At 38.6% G+C, this 14,151-nt stretch overlaps 3 long non-coding RNA genes across 4 annotated transcripts; 2 read left to right on the top strand and 1 right to left on the bottom strand.

Annotated features, from left to right (window-relative positions):
* Nucleotides 1-270: 270 nt before the first annotated feature.
* Nucleotides 271-4,178, top strand: LOC117282467. The gene is made up of 2 exons (XR_004513207.1): nt 271-2,866; nt 4,019-4,178. It is a non-coding gene; the product is annotated as an uncharacterized LOC117282467 (long non-coding RNA).
* Nucleotides 3,985-6,325, bottom strand: LOC111866408. 2 transcript variants are annotated; one of them, XR_002843135.1, is made up of 3 exons: nt 6,128-6,325; nt 5,507-5,645; nt 3,985-4,241 (listed from the first exon to the last, which is right to left on the bottom strand). It is a non-coding gene; the product is annotated as an uncharacterized LOC111866408 (long non-coding RNA). The 2 variants fall into 2 exon arrangements; XR_002843134.1 differs by having other exon boundaries at nt 5,507-6,325.
* Nucleotides 6,326-6,343: 18 nt separating this feature from the next.
* On the top strand, nt 6,344-13,298 carry LOC117282468. The gene is made up of 3 exons (XR_004513208.1): nt 6,344-6,632; nt 10,620-10,845; nt 12,845-13,298. It is a non-coding gene; the product is annotated as an uncharacterized LOC117282468 (long non-coding RNA).
* Nucleotides 13,299-14,151: the final 853 nt, after the last annotated feature.

Consider the following 14,151-nt stretch of genomic DNA (forward strand, 5'->3'; position numbering starts at 1 on the left):
GTCTGAACATCTCACACTAACACTTTTATACACAATAACATTTAACAGCATGGCGTATATGAGCAAAGAGACTTACTTGCAATACACATGTAGATTACTGCCGTCATCCACCCTCTTATGGTATACATGTCGCCGAGAGCCTCCGGCTGACAACTGAATATTCTGTGATAGAACATGATCCAAATCCCCCGAAATTCCCTAATTTATGATTTTATTTCGCTGATTCAGCGTTGACGACAGAGGTAGGTAACTCCCCCTCAGTGTCCTCAGTCCTCATAATCACCTCCTCATTGGCTCTCATGGGTGGTTGTGGGCGGACCCCTTGCGTCTTATTGCTGTGTATGCGGTCTCTCTCGATTACCGAGTGACCGAGTGAGGCAAGTGTCTTGCTTGGCGTATCCACATACTTGCTGAGACTCCACATTCTTAACCTAATTGCCAGTCCTGGTGTTTACAAATTACTGTAAGAACTGCGAAACGCTTTTCGCAAGTCTCTAACATTTGGGTAATACCATACAAGCTCTAATCTCAAATTTGGGCCGTAACACCATCCTAACTGGATGCAAGTCAGTCACCTGTCTGGGAGCCCACCTTCCGCGTACGCCTCCTGTGTCTGACCCACTTTTTGGTAGAGTGCCCCACGTACACCACCCAACACACTTGAATGGCTTCACCTGCTATGCACTGATTCTGAAGTACTGTGAGGATATTCTGATATTTTAACCCAAGTTTCAGCCTTCTCATTAGTCATTGATATGAATGGTATTGATATATTAATTATCCATACTTTTACTATAAAATGTAGTAAGTACCCTACATCTGTTATTCCCTCACTTTTCCATTCATTTTATTGAACTGCTGCAATGACAGTGTTATATTTCTCCAATTCCAATTTCATTTGACTTAATCCTTATGTCAAGAATAAACTTAAGACATTCAAAGCAGTGAGATACAACTCACTGTCCTTATAACCCTTTACTCAGCCATTTCTCAGAATTTTCCATTTGGCAGCCGTCATGTTTGTTTACACACATTGTTTTGTGATAGTAGATTATTAGCCTCATGCTGAACCCCTATCCTGAAGGACCAGGGGCCACCCTTTCATCTGGACCTTACCATTTGACTTATCTGGTATGGGTGATCCTACCAGGAGCTTATGTACCCAGCAGCATGGCTGTCTTCGGGTGACCAGTACACAAAAACCTCCCACTATATTAAGGTAGTGACCCAGGAGGAGGAACCCAAAACCAGACACAAAAATCTTTGGTGATAGACAGCATTGTTAAATAGACCATAAAAAAAAACAGTTTGCTTGGAGAGGGATGTGCAACTGTGATATTGTGCAGTGGGCTAACCCTGTAGCTTTCTTTGCTTATAGTTTCTGGGGACATCTCTTTTGTCCCTTGTGGTCCATAGGCCCCATCCTTTGGGTGGAGGTTGTACTCTGAATATAGCAATCTAAACGTTCACCTCTATGAATGCTTTTGATTTCACAAAGCATAAGACAAAATTTTCAATATATAAAATAATGAAAACTGTAACTGGTCATTTTGTATATAGAGTGGACAGACCACTGAATGTTTTAGGGCTAATGAAATGTAAGGGAAAATAAGTTCCGACTGTAAAGTGATTAGTTTTGCAACGGTAGAGTCACATTAAAGTTTGAACATTAACGCAAGTTCAAAAGATGATTTGCAGAGGGAAAGAAGCAGTGAAATCATTGGGGTAAGGGCTTTTATTACACATAACCAACGTTTTCAATAACAGTGGGTTACATCAAGAAACTGTTCACCATCTTATAATACTTACTTTATATAACTGTGATAAAGTGACATTAAATAAACAGAACAGTTGTGCAGTAATAATTAATGATAGCAGGCAAACGTGAGGAAATTACAGTATAATGAATACGAGTTGAAATTCACGAAGTATGGGAAATGAGGTGTGCCAGGTGCAAAAGGAAAACAGAGGGCTCAGTCTTCTTGCAGTCTTCACCCTTTCTCAGTCCTTTAATATTTCCAATACATGTTTTTGAAGTCAATACAACATGTTTTGACTTTAGTTCAGTTTGGGTGCCATATTAGAAGACAAAGTGGATTGATAGGCGAAAAATTTTCAATATACTCTAATGCACTCACAAATCAACTGATCTCTGTGTTTCAGTATGACTGTAATAGCACGTGCAAGAGGGAGGTCTGTTAGTAACAGCTGGGAGAACTACTGTGAAGTGGGTGAATAAGGGCACATGACAGCATTGTTCCTGAAGTAACTCATATTTGAAAATTTTTGCCATTTGCGTGAGAAATCTGGATGCTTTGGGCTTTGTCTGGGATCAGAAGAATATTTTCTGAATATGGGAGTTAACTGTATGTGCACTGGGGAACAGCAACCCACCATTGTTTACATTCTGACATCATAGGCATGTGTTTGTTTCCCCCCCCCAAATTGGTTGCAGAGAGACAGAACACAGAATGACCTGGAGAATGAGAGAACGTAACATCAAACGAAACGTCAAAGTGGGGCCTCAAGGATTCTGGATGCGAGTCCTTTCAGAAGCATGGCATGAAATTAATCTGAATTCCAAACATTAATTCTGTTTCCTATCCAAATGAATGTCAAAACATGTGTTCAGATGTTCTCAGGCTTTATTATAACAGTGTTACTGAAATAGGTTAATTTTTATTTTGCTTAAGAGATGGCCTTTATGTAGACCATCTCTCTGTTCTAGTGGTCAGAGTTCCTGGCTACTGATCCAGAAGTCCAGGTTCAATTCCCAGTGCTACCAGATTTTCTGAGAAGTGGTTGGTCTGGAATGGGTTCCACTCAGCCTCATGAGGATAATTCAGGAGTTATGTCAAGGAAACAGGTGCTCCAGTCTAGAAAACCAAAATTAACGGCCATGGGGATTTGTTGCGCTGAACATGCAACATCCTCTATCCACTAAAGTTGGCACTAACTTCACCAACAAGCGGCGGTCGCTCTGTTAATATAGTTCACTTGCGGTCTCTAACCTCAGAGTTTGTTTTTTAATGGCATTTATGAATGTAGGTTCTATAGTAAATTTTTATTTTTTGTAATTATTTGTTCAACTATGTCAGTAGCCCAAACAGTATACTGTGACCAAGCAAGTTAGCTGAGGTTTGACTTGTATTCAGTATTTTGTTCATATCTCACCTGGAATAGAGTCTGTCTTGACAGGTTTTTCCATGTTTTTTCTCAGTCCATCCAGGTTAATGCCAGGATGGTGCTTTAGAAGAGGCTACAGCCACTTCCTTTCACACATTTTTCGGTTAATCATTCTTCACTCTGACATTAGACACCAGTTTGAGCTGCTGGCAGCATCATTAAATAAACCGAAAACAATGTTCAGTGGTAGGATAACGAATTATGAATTGGAAAGGATGTGGCATATCTAGGTACTATCCTAACATTTGTCTGGAGTGACAAGACTAGGAATTGAGGAAAATTACAAAGCCTAAGGATAGGTAATGTTCAGGGTAAAAATTGAACCTAGACCCTTTTGAATGGAAAGTGCTAAATGCACAACACAACCATATTTACATGTGGTCAGGAATAAAGAGATCGGTGTACCTTACATTTCTGTTAGCAATGCTTTTTCACCTGTGCAGATTACATTACCATAAGATGGTAGGGCAGTGATGAAAGATGTAGCTGTGATCTGTTTCGAGGGGCTGAGAAATCTCAGTGTAGGCATTCTTCAGATTTAGGATCTCGTGAATATCATCAATCTCTAGACGTTGCAGTCAGTCATTAATTAATTAAACTTACTATTGGTTCATTCTTAGGTAAATTTTGGCATAAATTAAATGGTAGAAAAGTTTCAGTGTTTGAAAATGATCATGTCTGCTTAAGTCATCTGCAGTGACAGCATATTTGACAGTATGATTCAGAAAAGTCTTCTGATACATGATAAATTGGGATTTACACATTAACTGTGGTTTTTGTACATGAAAACATGAAATGTGTATTGGTAATGTTTTTATTTTTTGCATTACAGGAATGTATTTAAGGATGCCATTGTTTCATAGCAACTTATTGCCCCCAGATTTGTGGGATTTGTACTCAGCACAAGTCACTCATGTGTGTGTGTGTGTGCATGTGTGCGCACTTCATCCTGGCGCCATCTAACTCAATTTTGTCTTTGTATGGGACTCCCCATGATGATGCTTGCAAGAGTTCTTCATAGTCCCAGTCATGAGCTTCATCTTCTGCGCAACAGTCTGAATCAAAATTAAACATACTATCACTTTTGTCCATTTAGTTAACAGAGTTGAATATCTGAAGCGTGTAGCAAAGATTTGAATAAATTTTGGTTGTTACATTCCAGCTGTTTTATGACACAAGAGACTGAGGAAGTATATCAAGTATTATGTGCAGGAATGATTTTATAATGCAGAACCACTTTGTGAACAAGTGGTGAACTCTTTTTGGTACAAGGTGCATAAAACAGTCTTTTTTGTCTAAACATTTTCAACTCTTACAATACGTGACACTGTGTTATTTGCTGACAGAAACAAAGTTAATTCCATTCCTTTATCATAAAAAGTGTATTAGATACAGCATTTTTAATAAAATGCTTAAAATTATATAAATAAACTCAATCCATTATTTAAAGGCTATGGGAAAATTATAGGCCAAAAGTGTTTGGGAACAGGGTGCTGAGAATATTTGTCCCAAAGAGGGAGGAAATGATGGGAGGCTGGAGAAAACTGCATAATAATGAGCTTCATAATTTGTATTCCTTGCCTGATTTTATTAGGGAGATGAAATAGTTTGGATGTGTAATGTATGGAGGACAAGAGGATGCATATATGTCCTGAAAACTTGAAGGAAAGAGACCATTTGCAAGACCCAAACTTAAAAGGATAATAATACAATAAGTTTTGGGAAGAAATGCCTACTTTCCTTTGATATGACATGGACCACAGAGAAAACTGTGTGTCCAACAATTCTACTGCGTGTGTATTCATTGCCACAGGCAGGTATTTACTGGGCCACTGCCTGGGAATGATAAGAGGCATATAAACAGACACAGGGAAAGCAGACTAATAGTAGAGGAACTGTTGGAGGCGGTGTTTTCTCTGCAGTCCAACCCAAAGTCAAGAAAATAACCCTTCCCTGGATCATGGTTAACAGTCTCAGCATGCAGAAGCCAGAGAGTTCAAAGACCTAATCTCTGACTGCACTCTTCTGGCTTTCAGAGTTAGGGGGTGATGCAGACGATACAGTGATGAGTCTTTTTATTTCAAAATAAGAAAAGTATGCTAAAAAATGAGTCCTGACAGAACAGGGACCAGTGGTGGGCTACATAGTAATAAACTTATGGATTTCATAAAGTGCAGAAAGTTTCTTAATTAGTAGAGGAACTATTTCTCAGCATCTCGGGAACAACTGCTCTATGGAATAAGGTCATAGTGATAGTAATTTTCTGATTTTACATTTCCAAACAACATTCTCATTAATTGGCACTTAAAAGGACACAAACCTTTAAAGATAAAATTCCTTAAGAATTTCTGTGCAGCAGGAAACAGGAATGTGTGGTGGTAAAGTGAGTTCTAGACGCTCCTTGCTTATTGTGGGGGCCCATCAATGGCAATAGGCTGTATGGATGTCCTTGTAATCATCTATATAGAGCACCACAATAAAATGGTGAAAATCACAAATATTTCGTCTTCAGTGATATGTAAGGAGAGAGCTAGTTACCTCAAAACATCAGTAATATACTATTTCAACAAGGTGCTATGCCCACTCTCCTCAGAATCAAGTCTAATAATGTGCTGCTGTAGGTCCTTCACATCTGTCAGCAAGCCAAATGAAATATTACACAACTGTAAATTACAACCCAGCAACAGTCTTTACTTGTCTCTCAGGGTTGCAGTGTTACATAGTGATGTGGGATTAGTTATGATGAAATCACTACATCCTGTCATCATATGTGAGATCTCGCTGAACACACAGGGCATATCTTCAATAAGTTTGCCTACTCAAGGCATGATGTACCCTGAGAGATGTTTTAGACAAATTTTTAAATCTTAAATTCGCATAGTGGGGGTTGGAGTCTAGTTGGGTCCATTAGGCACATCGTCCACTGATTGGCCTACTGTACCTGCCCCGGTTGATTTTGTTCCACTCAAAGCGAAGTCTTATGCGGTTGTTGTAATTTGTTCAAAATATCTCCGGCCAGCTCACTGTTAACAAATATGAATTTCAATTCAACACATACATAACCTCACTTTCGTTAACCAAATCATTCGCGTTATTACCAGTGTTCATCGCACGTACCACACTTGTTTGATAATTGGTACTACCGATTTACCTGTTGAAATCCGCGCAGTCCAACGGACAGGGTTTACGTTGGTATCTTGTACATTAGGAGGTTTCACGCGCAGAATCAGAGTGGTATAGTGGTTTAGAACGTTTAGGATGTTTAGAGCGTTTAGAATGTTTATCTGTTGCAAATTTAGGATTAAAAGTTGTTTATAACGCTATAGAAATACTTATTTATTTGCTTAAATACAGTTTTTGTTTTGTTTTGTTTACGTATCGGTTTCGAATTTGCCCTCGCTTTCTGGGCGTTTGGTTCAACGTATTCACATTCACAATCGGCGTGGGTAAGTGACTTCAAAATTTCCAATCTGTTCTTTTGGAAATGTCGTCTTAAGACATATTGTCAATCACTGTATTATATTACAAGCATACAGAAATGTGTTTCATAATGTTACGTTTTTGTAACATACTTTAAATAATGACTGGATGTGGGTATTCCATTTAAGGTTTTCTATAATCTATACCTAAAAATCTCAGTTCCGATGAGTAAGCAGTTTCCAAGTTGTTATAGAGCAGACATGTCCAACGCGGCGCCCTCCGTAACCACATATAATTGAGCCGATTTTTAATATTAATTCAAATTGTAAGACGAGACATTTTTTAACGTCTAAGTACTGTTAAATATTTTCGAACAATTTTATTATTATTATTATTAGTAGTAGTAGTAGTAGTAGTAGTGTGTGGTGGCGGCGCCCGCACCTCCATAGGCATCAGTGAATTGTGCCCGAGTACATAAGAACGTTGGACAGCACTGTTATAGAGTATCTGCGGTCTAACGACAAACCTCTCTTTACTAAGATGGAATGACATAGCAGCTGATTTTTAATATTTGTTAAAATGTTATTTACCTGAAACCATGTTTCAATCTGTTTCATGATCTTATTTATTTTCTGTTGAGCTACATCTTTATCTTTATCAGTAACAAGTACATTAATATCATCTGCAAACAATACCATTTCTGCACCTTGTACATTTAGTGGGAGATCATTTATATACAGAAGAAACAGTAGTGGTCTCAGAATTAACCCCTGTGTTACCCCATGTATTGTTTCTCTCAAGGTTGATATATGAAATGAAATGAAATATATATTTTGGATGATGTTTTTATTCAGGTGATTTATTTCAACAAATTGTACTCGGTGAGATAAATAAGATTCAAACCATAAATTAGTAACCCCCTGGATCCCATAGTAATTTAATTTATCTAGTAATACATTGTGGTCTATCACATCATATGCCTTTGTCAAGTCAAAAAATATTCCTATAACATGAAACCGTCTATCCGTCGCCTCCTGTATACTCTCAATGAAGGTCTGGGAAGCTGTTTCTGTCGATTTGTTATTCCTAAATCATTCTGCACTTCTGTTAATATGGTATATTTTGTTACAAAGGATATCAACCTGTTATACACCAATTTTTCTAGTATTTTGGAGAAAACTGATATTGGCCTGTAATTACAAACTTCCTGTCTTTCCCCTTTTTTATTCAGTGGTCTTACTTTAGCTATTTTCATCTTATCCGGAAAGACCCTCGATTTTAAAGAGGCATTGAAAATATGTACTAAAGGTTTCTTCATGTAATGTGAACATCTCTTGGCTAAATATTCATCAAAGCCTGCAGATGGTTTACCTTTAGATTTTTTATTACCCTCTCTATTTCAGTTTCGGTAATAGGGAGCCAAAACATTGTGTACATTTGATATTGAATCCTCTGTTGTGAGGTTTGTACTGGAGAATGGTTTATATTATTCAGTAAAAGATATTAGCATGTTCAATAAAAAAGGAATTTAACATGTCTGCCATTTTTTGTGGATTTGATGTTTCCTCACTTCCATTGTTTAAACTAGTTATATAGTCGCCCTGCCGAGAACTTCCAGTTTCTTTATTTATTATTTGTCAAATTTCCTTTGTTTTGTTATGTGAACTTAACATAAACCCATCACATTCTTTTCTTTTAGCTTCTGTTATAACCCTTTTATAGATTTTCTGATATCTATTAATGTATTCTAATACATGATTTGAAAAATTTGTATTTTTCTTTAAAGTGTTTAAAAGTCTCATTTTCTGACTTGAAACCTTTATCCCCTGGGTAATCCATTTAATCTAATTACAGTTTTTCTTATAAACTGTCTTTAAAGGAAAAGCTCTTTCAAAATAGTACAAAAATCTGTTCAAAAAAGTATTTTAAGAGGTATTTACTTCATCATATAAAAGAACATCTTCCCAGGATTCCATCTCAAGTAGATGGTTGCATTCTTGTATATTCCTACTGAAAACTGTCTTCTTGTAATTTTTTTCCATCTTGTTTTAGGCTTAGTTACCTTTATATGTAATATCTGTGCAAAATGATCTGAATACCCCAAATCTAACACTTCCGTTAAGTTTTTACAGTATAGCTTATCAGTTATCATAACATCTATTAATGATACTGAGTTTTTGTGACTCTTGTTGAAGATGTAACTATTTATCAAGTTATAAGTTTCTAATAATGCACTAAGCTGCGCACTATCTTGCAGAAAATTTATTGTTATCAGAGAGGAGTGTAGTATTCAGGCGTCAAGCAATTTAACACTCAGCCATCAAATATCTCAGCTTTAAAAACGATAAAAATCAATGTAGGTTTGTTTTACAAAATTATTTGCAAAGCAGCTGATTTTATTCTGTTGAATTTATCGAGCATGCAAGGGGCTCAAATGTTAAAAGTGTTAATAAATGGTCTGTGTGCTTGTATTATACGTTGTTGAGACTTGCTTGCTGTAAGTCTGGCAGTATGTATGATGTCCATGTTTGTAATGAATTTTAATATGTTACAGTGAAATTATTTTGATGATATGACTGGTCAATGTACTTATACGTGGAATGGCGAGGTGTGCAATTGCGCAGCATAGAGTTGTCATGGTTGGAAATATGAGGGATTTTGAAGAGAGCAGTCACCTGGGATGTGGTGCTATGTAGATATTGTGTTAACCGACGTTTCAGAGGAACGTATCGCCTCCATCATAATTATTAGTCTATTTGCACCTGCTCAGACTGGTTCTTCGCTTGTGTATTTTCTTCTGCCCTGAAGATGGAGGCGATACGTTCCTCCAAAACGTAGGTTAACACAATATGTACACAGAGCCACATCCCAGAAGACTGGTCTCTTCATAGTCACTGCTGTAAAAACCTCAGATCTTACATGAGGGATTTTGTTTAGGGTCGAATGTGACAGTGGTTTTTCCATGGCCCATGTGTTGTCTTCACAACTTGCGCTGTATGCGTGAGACCTGATTATATACTTTATTGGACCAAGGACGTATGATGTGTGACATATTTTATATCCAGCCCTATGGGGAGGTGATTGGATCCATTCATTCATTCATTCATCTGTAATCTGTCAAGACGACAGGTCCACAGTCTCTTCCAAAACAGTTCCTCCACCTGATGCGATCTAGAGCTTTCTCCTTCAAATGAAAATATCCTCTTATGTCCCCAAGGTCATCCAGCATCTTCTTATGTCTTCTTCCTCATCTTCTGGTCACTTCTATTGGCCCCTCTATCTTTCCTCAATAAATTCTCTTAAAAGGCAGTTACCGCGTAAGATATGACCAATCCAATTAGCCTTCCATTTTCTTATTTCGTGTAGGATATTCCTGTGCTCACTGACTCTAAATAACACTTCTTCATTTCTCACATAATTGGTCCAACTGATCTTCTCCATCACCACATTTCAAAGCTTTCCAGGTGTTTCTGATCTACTGCCCTAAGTGTCCAAGTTTCCGCCCCATACTAGGCAGTGCTCCAAATATAGCATTTCACTAGTTTCTCAAATTTAAGTCCAATTTGCTGGTGAAAAGATTCTTCTTCTTGGATCCATGAAGTGAAAATAAATGTAAATGCCACAGTGTTCTTTAAAACTGCTGTTTTGTTCGTCCGGCAATGGTATTTCCCAGGTATAGTGCTTGTTTCAGCAGGTCAGTAATCTTTTTAAATGATGAAAATCTCAGGGCTGCTTTCATCAGCCCATACATTTTCTCACCAATAGTCGACCTATTATTACTGGAAATAACTGCTGCCTATTACAAGATCAAAATCTCTCACACCCCTTCTCACTTCTGCACATGAACAGAGGTAGAAATTATGGTGCCTGCGCGCAGTGCGCAATGCACAATGTCACTGTCGCCAACCCAATGAGAGCCATCAATAGACATGCAAAAAGTCTTTCAAAACTCGACTGGGATCACGGGTTTGAATGTATCAGGGTTTACCTATAAGTGATTTTTTTATTTTCAGATTTCCATCTGTGTCGTGAGATCTTGCATTTGACAAAGTCGATGTTGATTCGCATGTCCAGTACCTCTTGAACAATGTGGATGCATTCCAGCTGGCAGATTGTATTCAGTACATCTTTGCACGTGTGGGGCAACTCACAGGAATGTATCGCTACAAGTACAAAGTGATGAGGCAGATATGGATGTGCAAAGATCTTAAGCACCTAATCTGCTATTGCTTCAATACTGTGAGTCACTAGTTAATACTCTTGTCCAGTCTGAACATGAATCTGTTCATTGGGTAGATGCTTTGACGAGGTGAGGTGAAGTCCCACCCCATTGTTTGCAGCTATTGTCTTCCACAGTTCTGTTTAGTGTGGTGAAAGTCAGCTGAATTTGAAGGAACATGTTACCCCCACCTTAGGGTTGAAGAGTAAGCAAAGCAAAATACCCTGGGCAGGCAGCAAGCAGAGCTCTGATTGCTCACTTAGAATTACAGCTGAAAACTTTAGCTGCTGACTGTGGTGTTTGTAGTTCTTCTGTGTCCCACTGTGTGTGTACAGGGGATACCCCACAGCACTTCCATTTAATCATTCACACAATCATACCATGATAACTGAATCAGTACAAAATAACCTTGACAGTTGTAGCAGTGTTGTACAGTAGTGAACTCACATATAGTATCTCATAATGGTATGTGAACTGTGTAGCTGTATAAGAAGGCTGTGTCATAGATCAGGTGGTTAGTTGTTAGCTTCTCACTATTCATTCATCAGTAATCTGTCAGACGACAGGTCCAGTCTCTTCCAAAACAGTTCCTCCACTTAATGCGATATAGAGCTTTCTCCTTCAAATAAAAATATCCTCTTCTGTCCCCAAGGTCATCCAACATCTTCTTACGTCTTCTTCCTCGTCTTCTGGATCTTGCATACATGGTATCTCTGTTTTTGGAAAGAGACTATCCAGGAAAAGTGATAATGTGGTAGTTTTTCCATTTGCTTTCCACATTGCAGTACAACAGCCTGCTCACGCCTGTTGCTATATGAACTTGAACCATCTCGAGCATCATTTGCTCTGTGCTTCAAGTCGCTGCTGATGACTCTGCTTCCTGCATCAGTTTTTGGTGTCTCTTTTCATCTGATGCCTACCCTTTGACCTGTCCAGCAAGGGAGGCCATTAGCTACGCTACCACTGGTATAGCTCACAGGGTCCTTGGCATACTCAAACCCCCTCACCATGATAAGGTGGAGACACCACTATATGGGTCTGAATTTAGTCCTGGGGTCTGCATGGGATACGTAGTGGCCAGATGACATTGGGCCAGTTTTTCTCTAAGCACTTTGATTTTCAATTAATGTGTTGTTGGACATTATCCATCATCTTGTCTATTCTTAAAAAAAAACATCCTGTTTCTCTTAAAAACAACGTTTTGGGGACTGGATTCTGTTCCTGTCTTCAGGTAAAACCTACTCAGTTGGGTCCAATAGACAGAGCTAGCCCCTATCTCCTATCTAGGTTTTACCTGAAGATGGGGACAGAATCCAGTCCCTGAAACATTGTTTTTAAGAGAAACAGGATGTTTTTTTTTTTTTAAGAATAGACAAGATGATGGATAATGTCCAACAACATATTAATTGTAACAATTTACCATCATCACAAACTTTTAGAGCTTACTTTGATTTTCCTCTGCCAATTAATATTCCACCAGTTCCACCCATGCTCATCTGTCATCAGGGTTTGTTGGAAAATGCAGTACCGAGGCACTTGGCCCGAAATCACACACAACTGAATGGAAGAATTGTATGAAAAGTGACCTCCAATATTGATAATATTTTCTATCCAGGGTCCTGTAGGGAAACGCCCTGGATGTGGTTTCTGGGCTCCACGATGGCGAGTTTGGCTCTTTTTCATGCGAGGAATCACCCCACTGCTGGAGCAATGCCTTGGCAACGTTTTTTCTAGACACTCCAAAGGAGTTGCCAAGAGTGTCACGAAACAGAGAGTAGAAAGTCACTTTGATCTGGAACTTTGAGCGTCTGTTAGTTGCATCCTCTCAGTTTAATTTGTGATCTGTAGGTTAAATGTTGAAATCATATTTTCAGTTAAGCACAATAGATCATTGAAGGTCGCAGTGCGAGGGCCGGTTTTTATGCCTCATCCCTCATGCTCATACCCAACACTTTTAGTTAAGAAATAGATACAATACTGTAAAGTGGCTGAGTTGCATTGGAATTATATTGTTTTTAGGTGATGCGTGATATTGCAGACATGATGCCTGAAGGAATCACACAGAATGAAGCCAGAACCATTCATCAGTATATCTCAGCTGTTTCAATGAATTGTTCTTGTTTTTGTTCTTTTATTTAAAATTCAAGCAGATCCAGATACAGGTTGAGAAGTAGATTCACAAACCATTGGATATACAAGGGTAAGTCAATAAGTAAGTTACAAATGCATGTAGTAGAACTTAAACAAATAAGAGTACTGATCTGAAAAATGCTTTTATTTCTCAACATAATGTCCCTGTACATTGAGGCACTTGTCCCATCGTTTCACAATCCCCTGAAAACCAGCGGCATAAAATTCTTCGGGCTAATGTCGGAACCAGGCATGTTCACATGGCAAGGCCTACCTCATAATGCATGACAGGTTAGATTTTCACAAAGTCTGCATGATGGGTGCCGCGCATGCTGACCCCACAACACAAAATGCAAAGAATGGGTCTGGCATTACAGCATCTCAGTCGCTACCACGATAAAGGACACGATATGCTATGAAATGTCACAGGTGATGAGTCTTGGGTTCACCATTACCAGCCCAAGACAAATCGTTCGTCAGTGCAGTGGAAACATCCTGCATCGCCTGCCAAAAAAAAAGTTTTAATGCGCCACCATCCTCCAAGAAAGTGTTGCTCACAGTCTTCTGAGATCATGAAACTGATGACTGCATTCCAGCCTCGAGAACAAACCGTAAATGCTGACTCCTACTGTAATATCCTCAGGAAACTTCATAAGGCCATTCAACGGAAGCGACCAGGACTCCTCACCAAAGGCATGTTGCTCTTGCATGACAACATGTGTCCCCTTACTGCCAACAAGACAAATGAGACGCTGTGAAATTTCAAGTGGGAAGTCCTTGAGCACCCTCCATATAGCCCTGACTTTGCTCCAAGCGACTTCCATTTGTTTGACCCTCTTAAACATCATCTTTTCCTGAACATTTTCCAGACGAAGCTGTAGTAAGGGAAGTCACCGCCTAGTTTCGACAGCAGCCCAAAGAATTTTATGCTGCTGGTTTTCAGGGGCTTGTGAAACGATGGGACAAGTGTCTCAATGTACAGGGAGATTATGCTGAGAAATAAAAGCATTTTTCAGATCAGTACTCTTATTTAAGTTCTATATCCATTTGTAACTTACTTATTGACTTACCTAGATAGAATGTGTCACATATCAAAACAAATGTTCCAATTAATCAATGGAATAAGTCTAGGTAACATAAAATGAAATATACATAACACAGACATAGAGCATAATGAATGTGATTACAAAAAATTG

Source organism: Cryptotermes secundus, unplaced genomic scaffold (assembly GCF_002891405.2).
Source record: "Cryptotermes secundus unplaced genomic scaffold, Csec_1.0 scaffold130, whole genome shotgun sequence".
NCBI classification, from domain to species: domain Eukaryota; kingdom Metazoa; phylum Arthropoda; class Insecta; order Blattodea; family Kalotermitidae; genus Cryptotermes; species Cryptotermes secundus.